The following is a 16,526-nucleotide window of genomic DNA, read 5'->3' as shown; positions in this document are numbered from 1 at the left end:
TACTGTGACCAGGTAATCATCAGTGATTTCACAGACACTGATGAGGCCATAAATCACGATGATGTCATAGAGTTCTAGACGGCCTGGTGGCTAGGTCACTACTATGATGAATCACCAATGATGTCATAATGTGGGGATGTATTCTACATTTGAGCAATTGTGATGTAATCAGTGTTGTCTCTCGAGAAATTGTGATGTCATCGGTGATGATGTTATCACTGAGTGATGTCATCAGTGATACCTTAACCCAACCTCCTCGTGCCTAAATCCAACACAATCAGGGGCAGAGTAGCCAGGTCTTACCTAGACGAGGCGTGCGTGATCCATAATAATGCATCCGTGACATCATCAGCGATGTCATAAATCACTGATGATGCCATACAGCATCACTGATGTCATAGACTGAATTGTGATGTAATTCCTGATCAGTGATCGTGATCAGTGATGTCATAAATCCTTCCCTGCTTTTTGGTTTATAAAAGGATGACTCTTGCTTTAACAGCAGAGACATGGTTTTCAACAAGCTCTGTGGCTCTGTCTTATTTGAGAGCAATCAGAGAACTTTAGCAGCATCTGAGCTCAGCAGTCTGCACTCAAAGAAGAAGAAACTCAATCTCTTCTTACTGGTGTCTGTGTGTCTGGTTGTGGTTTGTGTGCCACTATGTGTTTTCTATGTACTTTCAAAAACACACACCAACCACAGTTTCAGACCCATCAATGAAGCTGCACAACATCAAAAGGAGGAACTAAAGGAGAAATTGGGTCTCTTTAGTAAAGTTAAAGGACTCATCAATGAAGCTGAACGGCATCACAAGGAGGAACTTAAGGAGAAAGTGGACTTTAGTAAAGTTACACAACCCATCAATGATACTGAATGGCACCAAAAGGAGGAACTTGAGAAAGTGGAGCTCTTTACTAAAGTTAAAGGACCCATGAATGAAACTGAAGAGATCCAGATTGATGATGAGACAGTACATCATAAAAACTACAGCAGTTGGCTTAAAAGGAAATGGAGGCCAAACAAACAAAACAGCACTACACATTAAGGACCAGGCCCGACACACATATCTGGGTGTTGAGGTAAGAGGCAGTACAGTGGTGGGTGGGTGTCTCTGGATGTTGAGCTAAGATGTAGTAGATTCTGGTGGGTGGGTGTGTCTGGGAGGACAGCCATATTGCAAATGTATTTCAAACCTTGGTTTACTGTACCTCGTTGCAAAAATGAGGGCTATCCAGTCGACTTGATATGAACGTTAAGCGACCAAGCGCCAGGTCGCACAAACTAAAACATTGGCCACACGTGTCTGATGACGTAACGTTACACACAGAAGGGGCACTGAGCTGAGCTCTGCTGTCGTTGGGCTGTCAATGCTGCTGCAGCTCGCTTCCAGAGATTTAAAATGACATTGAAAAGCGCTGGTAAAAATTGTGCTCATCCCATGCCACAACGATGCATCCGCTTAAAGAGGGCCATTTCTTTGTGGACCGACCGACCGCCCAACCAGAGTGACTTAGAGCTGCTGGCAGCTATGCTGCAGACATTAGCCTATCAGTGTGTCAGAAATCTTGCTTAAGTGACATCACTGATGATAGTATATGACATCACTGATGATGTCACAATGTCTATGACATCATCAGTGGGTATGACATCATCAGTCACCACTAGACCACACAATGATTGTGGGACATGACATCAGTCACATCACTCGATGTTTGTGGAGAATGACATCAGTGGGTATGACATCATCAGTCGGGGTCTTTGCACACAGGACAGACATCACGACGGATGGACAGATGGTATGTGCCATAACGGACGGAAGGAGTGATGGACAGCCCCACTAATCAATGATTGTGGGACTGTGGGGCTGCGGTCCACAAGACATTGTGGTGCTGGTGCCCAGGACAGATGGTCCATGGGGATGATGTCACAAGTGATCAGTGATGTCATCCTTGGGTGAGGCTATTATAAGTTCTGTGATGATGTCATCTGGGATGATGTCATCACTGATGTCATCAGTCTAAGGCTATAAGGCTATTATGTCAAAATGTCAGTATGTCTGGTAAGTCTGGTAAATTCCAGGAGTGTCTGTATGTCTGTATGTGTCATGCCCATGACATCATCAGTGATGTCATAAGATGATTTTGGTCAATACTGATTTCACTGATGACATCGCTGATGCTGTCATAGACAGTGTGATATCATCAGTGGGACAAAAACAATGTATCCATGGGGGGGAGGGGGGGAAATTGGGAGACTGTACTTGCATGTCACCAATGCCATCACTCATGACATCATCGAGTGCTTTAGGGGAATGGGGGAGAGGGAGGGAGGGAACAGGCACGGGTATTATTGCACTAGTATTTACTACATACTGAAAATCAGTGAAATCAGTATTGAACCCTTTCAATCCGGCTTTCGCACAAAACACAGCACAGAAACCGCTCTATTAAGGGTCACCAATGACATACTACTTTCCGCTGACTCTGGTTCCCTCTCCATCCTCATCCTCCTTGACCTCAGCGCCGCCTTCGACACCATCAACCACTCCATCCTCATCTCTCGCCTCCAGTCCACCATTGGAATCACCGACACTGCCCTCTCCTGGTTCAAATCATACCTCTCCGACAGACACCAATTCATCTTCACCAATAACTCCAAATCCCCCACTGCCCCAGTCCCCCACGGTGTCCCCCAGGGTTCAGTACTTGGTCCCCTACTATTTATCCTCTACATCCTACCACTTGGGCACATCCTCCGTAAACATGGCCTCCAATTCCACTGTTACGCAGATGACACACAGCTCTACCTTTCCACCAAGACCATCACTGCCGCCACCCACTCCACCCTCATCACCTGCCTCTCTGACATTAAAATCTGGATGCAAAACAACTTTCTGAAACTCAACTGTGACAAATCCGAAATCATTATCATTGGCCCAAATTCCCTCACCCGCTCCACCCAGGATTTCTCTGTCAACATTGACGGCTCCACTGTCACCCCCTCCACCCACGTCCGCAACCTTGGAATCATTCTCGACCCCACCCTCTCCTTCATCCCGCATGTCAACCAGATCACCAAATCCGCCTTCTTCCACCTCAGGAACATTGCCCGTCTACGCCCCTCACTATCCTTTTCTGCTGCCGAAACACTGACTCACGCTTTCATCACATCCCGACTGGACTACTGCAACAGCATCCTATACGGCACACCCACCAAAACCCTCAAAAAACTCCAATACGTCCAAAACTCCGCTGCCCGCATGCTCACCTCCACCTGCCGCTCCGACCACATCACCCCCCATCCTCCACGATCTCCACTGGCTCCCCATCACGTACAGGATTCAATTCAAATTATTACTCATCACCTTCAAAGCCCTCAACAACCTGGCCCCCTCCTATCTCTCTGACCTCCTTCACCTCCACAAGCCTACCCGTCGCCTCAGGTCCGCAGATGCTAACCTTCTCCAAACCACCAGAATGAAGCTCCGGACCTGGGGCGACAGGGCCTTCGCTGCAGCTGCCCTCACCCTCTGGAACGCCCTCCCCAGCCATATCCGTCAAGCAGACACTCTGTCATCATTTAAACACGCCCTCAAAACCCACCTTTTCACCCTTGCTTTCAACCCATGAACTCCTTCCTCTCTCACCTTTTATTTATTTTCTTTATTTTTTCTTCTCTTTTCTTAAGTTATGGTATTATATTGTTTTGTATTGTGAAGCGTCTTTGAGCATTTGGAAAAGCGCTATATAAATCCGATGTATTATTATTACTAATTTGATGACGTAATTGATATATATCAGTCATTGTTAGCATGACTGATACAGCATTATGAAATACAGTTCTAGTTGGCTCGGCCTGGTGGCCAGGTTACTTATCTCAGATGATGTACTAAATCACTGATGATGTCAGACAGTGATGAGGCCTGGTGGCCGACCTAGCCACTTCTATGGCGACGTCATATCACCGATGAAGTCATAAGCATGTCATAATGTGGGGGCTTATATACATTCACACTTGAGCTTGATGACGTCACACCGATGACATCACCACCAATGACATCACCATTGATCACATCACAATTGGTCAGGTGACATCGCTGATGCATACTTATGCATAGGCATTGCAACATGATCAGTGATGTCATAAATCACTGATGATGTCATACCCTGATGATGTCACATTGTGAGATCATCAGTGATGATGAGATCATCAGTGATGCCATAGAGTGCATTGTAATGCCATGAGTGATGTATGTCTGTATGTCACCAAGAAAGAAAGAAAGAAAAAGAAAGAAAGAGGCCAGGTCTCCGATGATGTCATACAGTTCTATGTCCCCTCACCCAACTCATGGGACGGTACATTTTGAATGATGCACCAATACACGCAGAGCCGGACTTCTGTAACACTGCAGCCCAGCCAATCAGATTTTAGCGTAGGAATTCCTACGGCAAAACCCCGAAATGCTGACTTGTGATTCAGACCCTCAGTCGCTAGTAGCATGCTGACGTAAGATGAAAGAAAGGAAGAAAGAAAGAAAGAAAGAAAGAAACAAACAAACAAACAAAAGACCCCAGGTCGCTGATGATGTCATACAGTTCTAGACAGCTAGGCCTGGTCACTACTATAGTCAGTGATGTCACATATCACTGATGATGTCATAAATCAATGATGATTTCACAGAGGCCATAAATCACGATGATGTCATAGAGTTCTAGGTTCTGGTGGCTAGGTCACTACTATATGAATGAATCACCAATGATGTCATAATGTAGGGATGTATTGTACATATTCGAGCAATTGCGATGTAATGAGTGATGTCACTCGAGAAATTATATCATCGGTGAAGATGTCATCACTGAGTGATGACATAAGTGATGCCTAAACCCAACACAATCAGAGGCAGAGTAGCCGGGTCTTACCTAGACGAGGCGTCTGAGCCATAATGCGTCCGTGACATCATCAGTGATGTCATAAATCACTGACGGTCTCATAACCAGATGATGCCTGATGTCATAGACTGAATTGTGATGTAATCAGTGATCAGTGATGTCATAAATCCTTCCCTGCTTTTTGGTTTATAAAAAGGGTGAGTCTTGCTGTCACAGGCCAGACATGCTTGTGAACAACCTCTGTGGGTCTGTCTTACAGGAGAGCGATCAGAAAGCTTCAGCAGGATCTGAGCTCAGCAGCCTGCACTCAAAGAAGAAGAAACTCAAGCTCTTGGTAGTGGTGTGTGTGTGTCTGGTTGTGGTTTGTGTGCCAGTATGTGTTTTCTATGTACTTTCAAAAACACACACCAACCACAGTTTCAGACCCATCAATGAAGCTGCACAACATCAAAAGGAGGAACTAAAGGAGAAACTGGGTCTCTTTAGTAAAGTTAAAGGACTCATCAATGAAGCTGAACGGCATCACAAGGAGGAACTTAAGGAGAAAGTGGACTTTAGTAAAGTTACACAACCCATCAATGATACTGAATGGCACCAAAAGGAGGAACTTGAGAAAGTGGAGCTCTTTACTAAAGTTAAAGGACCCATCAATGAAACTGAAGAGATCCAGCGTGATGATGAGACAGTACATCATAAAAGCTACAGCAGTTGGCTTAAAAGGAAATGGAGGCCAAACAAACCAACAGCACTACACATTAAGGACCAGTTCCGATACACAGAGGGCCAGCGTGATGATGAGACAGTACATCATAGAAACTACAGCAGTTGGCTTAAAAGGAAATGGAGGCCAAACAAACCAACAGCACTACACATTAAGGACCAGTTCTGATACACAGAGGGCCAGCGTGATGATGAGACAGTACATCATAGAAACTACAGCAGTTGGCTTAAAAGGAAATGGAGGCCAAACAAACAAAACAGCACTACACGTGTGTCTGGATGTTGAACTAAGATGTAGTAGATTCTGGTGGGTGGGTGTGTCTGGGAGGACAGCCATATTGCAAATGTATTTCAAACCTTGGTTTACTGTACCTCGTTGCAAAAATGAGGGCTATCCAGTCGACTTGATATGAACGTTAAGCGACCAAGCGCCGGGTCGCACAAACTAAAACATTGGCCACACGTGTCTGATGACGTAACGTTACACACAGAAGGGGCACTGAGCTGAGCTCTGCTGTCGGGCTGTCAATGCTGCTGCTGCTCGCTTCCAGAGATTTAAAATGACATTGAAAAACGCTGGTAAAAATTGTGCTCATCCCGTGCCACAACAATGCATCTGCTTAAAGAGGGCCATTTCTTTGTGGACCGACCGACCGCCCAACCAGAGTGACTTAGAGCTGCTGGCAGCTATGCTGCAGCTAAGAAGCGCTGCAGACATTAGCCTATCAGTGTGTCAGAAATCTTGCTTAAGTGACATCACTGATGATATGCCCATGACATCATCAGTGATGTCATAGATGATTTTGGTCAATACTGATTTCACTGATGACATCGCTGATGCTGTCATAGACAGTGTGATATCATCAGTGGGACAAAAACAATGTATCCATGGGGGGGAGGGGGGGAAATTGGGAGACTGTACTTGCATGTCACCAATGCCATCACTCATGACATCATCGAGTGCTTTAGGGGAATGGGGGAGAGGGAGGGAGGGAACAGGCACGGGTATTATTGCACTAGTATTTACTAATTTGATGACGTCATTGACATGTATCAGTCATTGTTAGCATGACTGATACAACATTATGAAATACAGTTCTAGTTGGCTCGGCCTGGTGGCCAGGTTACTTATCTCAGATGATGTACTAAATCACTGATGATGTCAGACAGTGATGAGGCCTGGTGGCCGACCTAGCCACTTCTATGGCGACGTCATATCACCGATGAAGTCATAAGCATGTCATAATGTGGGGGCTTATATACATTCACACTTGAGCTTGATGACGTCACACCGATGACATCACCACCAATGACATCACCATTGATCACATCACAATTGGTCAGGTGACATCGCTGATGCATACTTATGCATAGGCATTGCAACATGATCAGTGATGTCATAAATCACTGATGATGTCATACCCACTGATGATGTCACATTGTGAGATCATCAGTGATGATGAGTTCATCAGTGATGCCATAGAGTGCATTGTAATGCCATGAGTGATGTATGTCTGTATGTCACCAAGAAAGAAAGAAAGAAAGAAAGAAAAAGAAAGAAAGAGGCCAGGTCTCCGATGATGTCATACAGTTCTATGTCCCCTCACCCAACTCATGGGACGGTACATTTTGAATGATGCACCAATACACGCAGAGCCGGACTTCTGTAACACTGCAGCCCAGCCAATCAGATTTTAGCGTAGGAATTCCTACGGCAAAACCCCGAAATGCTGACTTGTGATTCAGACCCTCAGTCGCTAGTAGCATGCTGACGTAAGATGAAAGAAAGGAAGAAAGAAAGAAAGAAAGAAACAAACAAAAGACCCCAGGTCGCTGATGATGTCATACAGTTCTAGACAGCTAGGCCTGGTCACTACTATAGTCAGTGATGTCACATATCACTGATGATGTCATAAATCAATGATGATTTCACAGAGGCCATAAATCACGATGATGTCATAGAGTTCTAGGTTCTGGTGGCTAGGTCACTACTATATGAATGAATCACCAATGATGTCATAATGTAGGGATGTATTGTACTGTACATATTCGAGCAATTGCGATGTAATGAGTGATGTCACTCGAGAAATTATGTCATCGGTGAAGATGTCATCACTGAGTGATGACATAAGTGATGCCTAAACCCAACACAATCAGAGGCAGAGTAGCCGGGTCTTACCTAGACGAGGCGTCTGAGCCATAATGCGTCCGTGACATCATCAGTGATGTCATAAATCACTGACGGTCTCATAACCAGATGATGCCAGATGTCATAGACTGAATTGTGATGTAATCAGTGATCAGTGATGTCATAAATCCTTCCCTGCTTTTTGGTTTATAAAAAGGGTGAGTCTTGCTGTCACAGGCCAGACATGCTTGTGAACAACCTCTGTGGGTCTGTCTTACAGGAGAGCGATCAGAAAGCTTCAGCAGGATCTGAGCTCAGCAGCCTGCACTCAAAGAAGAAGAAACTCAAGCTCTTGGTAGTGGTGTGTGTGTGTCTGGTTGTGGTTTGTGTGCCAGTATGTGTTTTCTATGTACTTTCAAAAACACACACCAACCACAGTTTCAGACCCATCAATGAAGCTGCACAACATCACAATGAGGAACTAAAGGAGAAATTGAAACCTATTAAGGACCAGGCCCGACACATAAAGAGGCAGATTAATGAGGAGTTTAAGAAGCTTCATCAGTTTCTCCAAAAGGAAGAGGAGGCCAGGTTGGCTGCACTGACGGAGGAAAAGGAGCGAAAGTGTCTCGTGATGAGGGAGAAGATTGATGGTCTGAGCAGAGACATAGCAGCTCTTTCATCCGGAGTCCCCCTGGACCCCCTGCCGAAGGACCCCCAGCTGGTCTCAGGAGCTCTGATAGACGAGGCCAAACACGTGGGCAACCTGCGCTTCAAAGTCTGGTGCAAGATGAAGGAGATGGTCTACAAAACTGTCCAGTCCATACCTTCTGTTTGAAGATGAGAGGGCTTTAACTCATTAACAGATTGGATGTTGATGTAACAGGCAGCTGAGATGTTGAGGTAAGAGGCAGTAGATTCCGATGGGTGGGTGTGTGGATGATGTTAAGAGGCAGTAAAGTCGTGGGTGGGTGTTGGTGAGTGTGTCGGAGGACCCATGGTCTGCAAGATGTGGAATATGGAGGAGTGGAGGATGACGAATGGCGAGGAACGTTGGGGAGGGGGGTTGCAGAAGGCACCTTGCCATTTTGCGTGAGGCGCAGGGGGTGAGGGGGTTGGGTTTAGGCAATGGCAGCTGCTTGTTTGGGTTTAGGGTTTTCACACGTCATCCAAATTGATGTGAAACAAGTGTGAATCCGCAATAGCTGCGGCCAGTCAGTTGTCATGATGTCACAATGGCAATGTCCATAAGTGATTTGTGACAGACATTAATTATGTGACACACGTCACTTATGACATCGCGTGCTCATGCCGTGCCAGAACGATGCATCCGCTTCAAGTGAGGACAAAAAAATTTTTGTGGACCGACGGACCGCCCAACCAGAGTGACAGAGCTGCTGCCAGCTATGCTGCCCACAGCTACAAATCATACCCAGGTAAGAAGCTGTGCAGACATTAGCCTATCAGAGTCTGTCATAAATCTGATGACATCACAATTGCTCAAGTGACATCACTGACATTGTCAGTCACCACTGCCCCACACAATGATTGTGGGACATGACATTAGTCACATGATGTGACTCACGTGAGCATGACATCATCAGTCAGGGGTGTTTGCCCACAGGACAGACATCACGACAGATGCCATAACGTACGGAAGGAGTGAAGGACAGCCCCACCAATCAATGATTGTGGGACTGTGGGGCTGGGGTCCACAAGACATCGTGGTGCTGTCGCCCACAGGACAGACGGTCCGTACAACGGACGGAAGGATGGGCCGTATCAAAGCGGAAGGACTAACGGAGGGAAGGACGGAAGGACAGACACACAAAGTCAGTTATAGAAGCGGATGCACCGTTTAAAAAGACATTTTGTCAAAAGAGAGTTTGCATCCGAAAGTGGCCAACGCCTCATCCTCGTGACCAGGTCACTAGTATAGTGATGTCATATTATCACCGATGATGTCACAGACAGTGATGAATCCATACATCACAGATGATGTCATACAGTACCAGACGGCTTGGCCTGGTGGCCAGGTCACTACTATAGTGATGTCATAAATCACGGATGATGTCAGACAGTGATGATGAGGTCACAAATCACAGATGTCATACAGTTCTAGACGGCTCAGTCTGGTGGTCAGGTAATTACTACAGTGATGTCATATATCATCAGTGTCTATCACAAATCACTTATGCACAGTGAAATTGTGATGTCCGGGGAAATTGTGATGTCAGGGCTGTAGTGGAGGGTAAACGCAAGTAAACACACTTTACCCACCTCTTTGAAATGAGGCAGTTTACTCACCTACTTTCACATCACCTGTATCAATTAATGAGGGGAAGCAAGGCGGGTAAACTACTCACCTTGGATAGGGGCGTGACCGTTATAAAAATCTGAGATGGTTGTCATTTTTATTTACGCCAACTGGTGCAGCATGAGGTCACCATTAAAGATACACTGATTTCGTGGAAGTAAACGTATATGTAATGGGAGTTTATTTCATGGGAAGATTAACACCAGAATAAACACACAAGTAACGGAACATGCTAGAATGCTGCAGCACCCGAATAAGAGCCAGTCTAATGACCATCATCGCCCATCCCTGACGCATGAAAAGCAAACAGCAGTCGGTGCATTCTGAGGAGACTGGAGGCTGGCTGCTTTCCAGTGCAGCGGGCCACTGGGAGCCTGTGCAAAGCTCTCTGCCCTCTGACATACTGCCTGCTGATATGTAGTAAGAGCAGACAGCCAGCAGGCCAATCAGAGGCGCTGTTGAGTACAAGCTAGCAGGCATCATTGATGGATGAGACCAAACCCCGCAGCTGTGTGATGTAGTTGTGTCGTGTCCGGTATGAAACGGATGCGACGGATTGAGAAATCTTTTAGAAGTTCATTCCATTCGTCACGCGCCGGGCCACGGGCGAGAGGTGGCCCGACCACCCAGTCTGAAAGACTCATTGAGTGCCAGCCACTTTTGGAGAACGGACGCTCCCAGTGCCAGAGTTTCAGAGCGTTTTCAGTGATTTCTCGAGGCCCACAGAATATTGTGTGATATTACTATGTAAACACCGAACACGCAAAAAGAACAAGGAGACTATTGTATCATCAGCAAAAAAAAGTTTATTGATACCATTTTCCGTTCTTTAGTTATCAGCCGGAGAAGATAGGTCAAAAACAGCAAATACAGGCATTTCTATCTAGAAGCTGAGATATTCAGCCTTTTGTGAAATGCAGCATTTCAAGCACATTCACTGACTCTAGCTAATATTTTCTGATGTAGTGACGTGGTGTAGTTGTGTGCTGCCCTGGGTGCCCCACCCCCCTCTCCCCCCCTCAGCTACAAACTCATCCCCACACTAGTAACACACAGCCTCACGCACCCAGCGTCTATTTTCGCAGTGCTTTTTGTGCGCCGCCTCCCAGGCAGCGCGACAAGGAAATGCCAAGCCGGACTGCAGCGAAAGGGTTGGCACTTCGGCGTCGGGTCCCTCCTTTCTGGCGGCTAATCGTGTGAAGAAACTATGCAGACAGACAGACAGAGGCAGAGGAGCTCAGTTGTGTGCGCGGATTGACTGCTGTTGCCAGGCACCGTCAGTTGCAGCCAGAGCAATCTACATGGCTCTGGGCTGCAGCATGAGCGCTTTCTCTTTGATCAGGGGGCTTTTTCAGGCTATATTTCGGACATTTCTCTAATCTGGAGAGCACTGTCGCCACCTAATGAGTCCGTAAAATAGGTTATACAGCTTCAATAGCTACAATATTTGTACAGGAGATACAGAAGGCTTTGATCAACGTGCCACCGTCAAAAAACGCAATTGACGAACATGTTTGTCCTTGGCACTCTACGTTACTAAACCAATTGACGAACATGTTCGTCCATGGCACTCAATGAGTTAATAGGAGGATGAAAAGAAGCAAAAGAAAAGAAGAAACCAGTGACTGGAATGACATGATATTTCTAATAGAAATATCACGTCATTCATAGATGGAATTCAAAATTTCAATATTGACTTCTGCAGTTTCCAAATTTCAAGAGTGTTTTTCTTTTTTTTAAATGCCCACTCTTAAAAGGTGAATGTGCCAGAAACTTCCTCAACAAGGTTTTAGTAAGTATACTGATTCGCCAACACAGTAACACAGTAGTAGTCTTAACAAGAAATACTGGAGCATGCATATTACGCACTAATAGCCCTATTTTTAGTATTTTAACAGGGTGAGTTGAATTTGAGCACATGTATGTTGTGTAATACATACATGTGCTCGAATCTATCACTGGCGGCTGACATGTCTTCTTACTCTTCAACTTTCGCCTCTAGATATCAACACCGAGCTCTGTGCAAGTCTGTGTGCTTATATCATAGATGGAGAGTCCTATGGCAGAGTCAGTAAACCTCTCCCTTTATTTTGACGGAGGCAGCAGCAGGTGCGAGACTCCAAGCAGCTGCCGCATGGAGGCTACACACACACACACACACACACACACACACACACGTCACACACACACTATAAAAACAAAACTGTGGAGAAATGACGGCCCGTGTCAGAACAACACCCTAGCCAAACACATACCCGATATCTACCAGCTGCACGCACATACCACCATACAGCTGCACGCATGCATGCACGCACATACCCCCATACTACTGCACACACATACCACCATACAGCCATAATCTGGAGCCTGGGATGATAATACTGCTGTGGTCACTTGAGACTGTGCAAAGCAACATGAGGGAGGCGAGGCTGGGACCCTGCCTCAGTCCTCCAGGGAGGGGGGGGGGGGGGGGACTCCAAGCACTTGACAGTGGTCAAGTGCTGGTGAATTTTGGTTTTGGCTACTGTACCAGTCCAGATACTTGCAGTGTTTTACAGAGGTTTGTGGAAGACTTACTTATGTACTGTATTTGATGCGTGTTCTCAATTTAAAAAAAAAGAGTACAATTTCACATCATTTTGGACCATTACTATTACCATATCTGTGTGTGTACAAAAATTTGGAAAAGCTAGAGCATTTCTTTTTTTTCCCTTTCTTTTTTTGATGCCCTCCACGTTGAATTTGACATTCATTCATAGGTGGTGCCCAAAATGGCTCGAGTGCTGCGCCTTAGCCTTGACTGACGAATGGGAATCTTTTGTGTCCTGCTCTTCTCTGTTATTCATTCATCAACGCATTGACTCCATACCAGCATCAGCTCTGTCATCTCATTCTGGATTACTATTCATACATCTGCTTTGATTCAAGTAGTCACCAATATCTCCAAGTCCATTTCCTGTCGGCAGACGTTATTTGCACTTCGCGATAAAACCCATTCCGACTTTGTTTCTGATTAGGACTGACGAACAGCCAAATTGAGTGTGATGAAAACGCATCAAATATCAAATCTTTGCCGATGCACAGAGGGACTTGAACGACAACACACCAACCAATTTAATCATTTTTGTTAAGTGGCCTGTGCTCATCTCCAAAATTCACCAGCAACTTTCAATATTTGACCATGAATACAAACCTACCAGCATACTGACTTTGCATAATGCCAATTGAAGTCAATCAAATGAGGTGATGGCATTTAGATCCCTTATAAAGGATGATGTCATCACACTGCCTAAAACCACATGACATATCGAAGATGTGATGTCATCGCTCTGCCTAAAACCACATGACATATCGAAGATGTGATGTCATCGCTCTGCCTAAAACCACATGACATATCGAAGATGTGATGTCATCGCTCTGCCTAAAACCACATGACATATCGAAGATGTGATGTCATCGCTCTGCCTAAAACCACATGACATATCGAAGATGTGATGTCATCGCTCTGTCTAAAACCACATGACATATTGAAGATGTGATGTCATCACTCTGCCTAAAACCACATGACATATCGAAGATGTGATATCATCGCTCTGCCTAAAACCACATGACATATCGAAGATGTGATGTCATCGCTCTGTCTAAAACCACATGACATATCGAAGATGTGATGTCATCACTCTGCCTAAAACCATGACATATCGAAGATGTGATGTCATCACTCTGCCACATGACATATCGAAGATGTGATGTCATCGCTCTGCCTAAAACCACATGACATATCGAAGATGTGATGTCATCGCTCTGCCTAAAACCACATGACATATCGAAGATGTGAAGGCTACTTGAGGATTAAAGTCAATAAAACTGTGCAGACTCTCTCATAAGCCAACATCGCTCTGCTGTACTTCTGTAAGGACTGGGAATGAACAGGTGCGTAGTGGGCGGTAAACACAAGTAAAAGTGTACTCACCTATTTTCAGATCAAGTGTATCAATCAATCAGGGGAAACAAGGTGGGTAAACTACCCACCTTGTCTAGTTTACCCGCCTCTGTATTTACCAGTAGACCAGTGGATGTGAAGGGTTTGTCATTTCACTGCAAAACTAGTCCAAGCATCATGAATGTTGGATTCCTCACAAAGAACTAATTGGGCTCAGAAATACATCACAAAACCACGATGAGTTGAAACAAGGAAACGGGACTTACTCTGCCTTAGTTCCACTTCAACCGACGCTGGGCTCAACAGGTGACTGGGTGCGACGCTGCACAGGTGAAGTCCATTTATCCTGACAGCAAAGTTCAGGGTTTTTGAAACCGCCGCAACAAAGGGTCTTACTCAGGGTACAGCCGGTGCCGAGGAGACGACGGGGTACAGCCGGTGCTGAGGAGACGCGAGCTTGCAGGTGTGAGAAGGTAAACCCAAAACCCAGGATCCAAAGTCATCCGACATGAGTATCCAACCTCAGCAGCCCACAAATATAGCCTGGTGCTTTCCCCACTAGCTGTGCTGCAGCGGGCCAAATAAATCAGTCCAGGAGCAGAAGAGCACAGAGCAGAGAGGAGAAGGAGAGAGGAGGAGAGAGAGAGAGAGAGAGGGGTGAGGGAGGGAGAGAGGGTTTGAACTGGGGAATGGAGGGGTGAGTTGGAGAAAATATAAACAACAGGGGCGCTAAAACGGAACGACACTCCCAAGTAGCTCTTCAAACCATTCCAAAAGTCAACTTCATGACTCTAAAAAGTGCCTCATCTCTCTGTTCAGCTCTGTGCCACTGTGCTCCTTAAAATGTCCATTGGTGTAAAAGCAGGCTGACAGTGTGTTGAGAGTGACAGTGAGAGGCGCGCGGCGCTGCCTCCGCGGGGCGGCTCAGGGAGCGCGGGCCAAAATCGGCGTGGTAACCTTATCCTGCAGCAACCATGTATGGGCTGAAGAGAGCAGGCCTGATAGAGGGGCATCTGCCATAAATAGCCAGGGAACGCCATGCAGCCTCCCAGGCAGCGCAGTGGGATCGAATCAGCTGTTAAAAAACACACTCCTGCAATGCAGTGTGCTCCAGGCTCTGCGCTGCGGGGGCTCCTGAACCACAACACTGGTGGTGCCTTCCGGGACAGGACCGGAACCCTGCAGGACCCAAAATCATGTTCAAGCTTTTGGTACTGAGTTATCATCAGCACATTGGTGTTACATTTTTCAAGCTTACATTGTTGCTATTTGCCATTAGGCTACTCTTGTCCGAGCAGCTTACAATGCATGCAACAAGAAGGTTTTCAAAGTGGGAGTCGGGGGCCTCCTCCCCAGGGGGGCTCCAAACTGTTTCAGGGGAGGCTCAGTGAATGGAAGGGGGAAAGAAATCCATTCGTTATTACATTAGTTATCGGAAGGAGATCACATAGAATAACCTAAATGTGGAAACAAATAAATGCCTTCAAACAGACCTTTTTATGTATTCGATGTAGTCTGAAGTCAAACAGCAGTATCAGGCCATCTTGGCTAAATTATTGAGTGTCTATGGGATCAAATAACAATCATGATCACATAGGCATCTAGGAATTGAGCGAAACTAAGCGAAACTAAGCATCTATCCTGAGATTCCCCACTGAAGTTTGACCAGTCGCCTGGCCAAAGCATTAAAAAGTATGACATGGCACATGACAGGATCTCCAGTGTTGTTGCTGTCAAGAGTGTTGATCAGACACATGTTGTGTAATAATTTATGAAAGGTTTTGAAGTCATAACAATTGTTTTTATCTACTAGAATGGTTGTGCGAAGGGAGCAGGGCATGCCAACAATGTTTTATACTTTGTTTTCCTGCACTGTGTAGAAAAGAAAATGTGGCTAGGCTATAGGGAAATGCAGACAACAAAACCCTTAAATTAAACAGCCTAAAACTGGATAACGTTACCATTTCTTCTTACTGCAAATTGAAGGTAAGTTATGCATCAAAGTCCCAGCTGTGGCAACTGATACTCGTTTGAAATTGTGCGACGCCGAGGTCAATACAAGTTCATACTGTTATAGTGTCAGTACACTGTGCACTGTTCATGTGTGCACATGCGTGTGATGTATGTTTGGATGGATGGATGCATGATGTTGGTGTGTGTAGAGAGTGTGTTAATAGTTTGTGTGTGTTCATTGTATGTAAAAGTCACTGCAGATTAATAGGTCAGGAGATGTGGTACCATATCAAGACAGGAAGAACCTCTGCGTCACCAGTCCGTTGAAGAATAAACAGGCAAAGGTATCCGCTGCCTCCAAGTCATCTGGCGGAAGAGAGGGAGTGTCAGCTTTGGGGTTTAAAGCCTTGTTTCGAGCTACCGGACTGGGCATTTGTTGGTTTGTTAAAGTTTGTCGCCATCTAGTGGACATTACATTCCCCTTCTTCATGAAGAAAACCGGCAGAGGCGAGTGACGTATCTTGGGGGGGATTACAACCTGCATTATCCCCTTCATTACCTCAATCTAGTGTTTT

Source organism: Poromitra crassiceps (assembly GCF_964638095.1).
Source record: "Poromitra crassiceps genome assembly, chromosome: 17".
NCBI classification, from domain to species: Eukaryota; Metazoa; Chordata; class Actinopteri; order Beryciformes; family Melamphaidae; genus Poromitra; species Poromitra crassiceps.
This window is presented reverse-complemented; position numbering follows the sequence as displayed.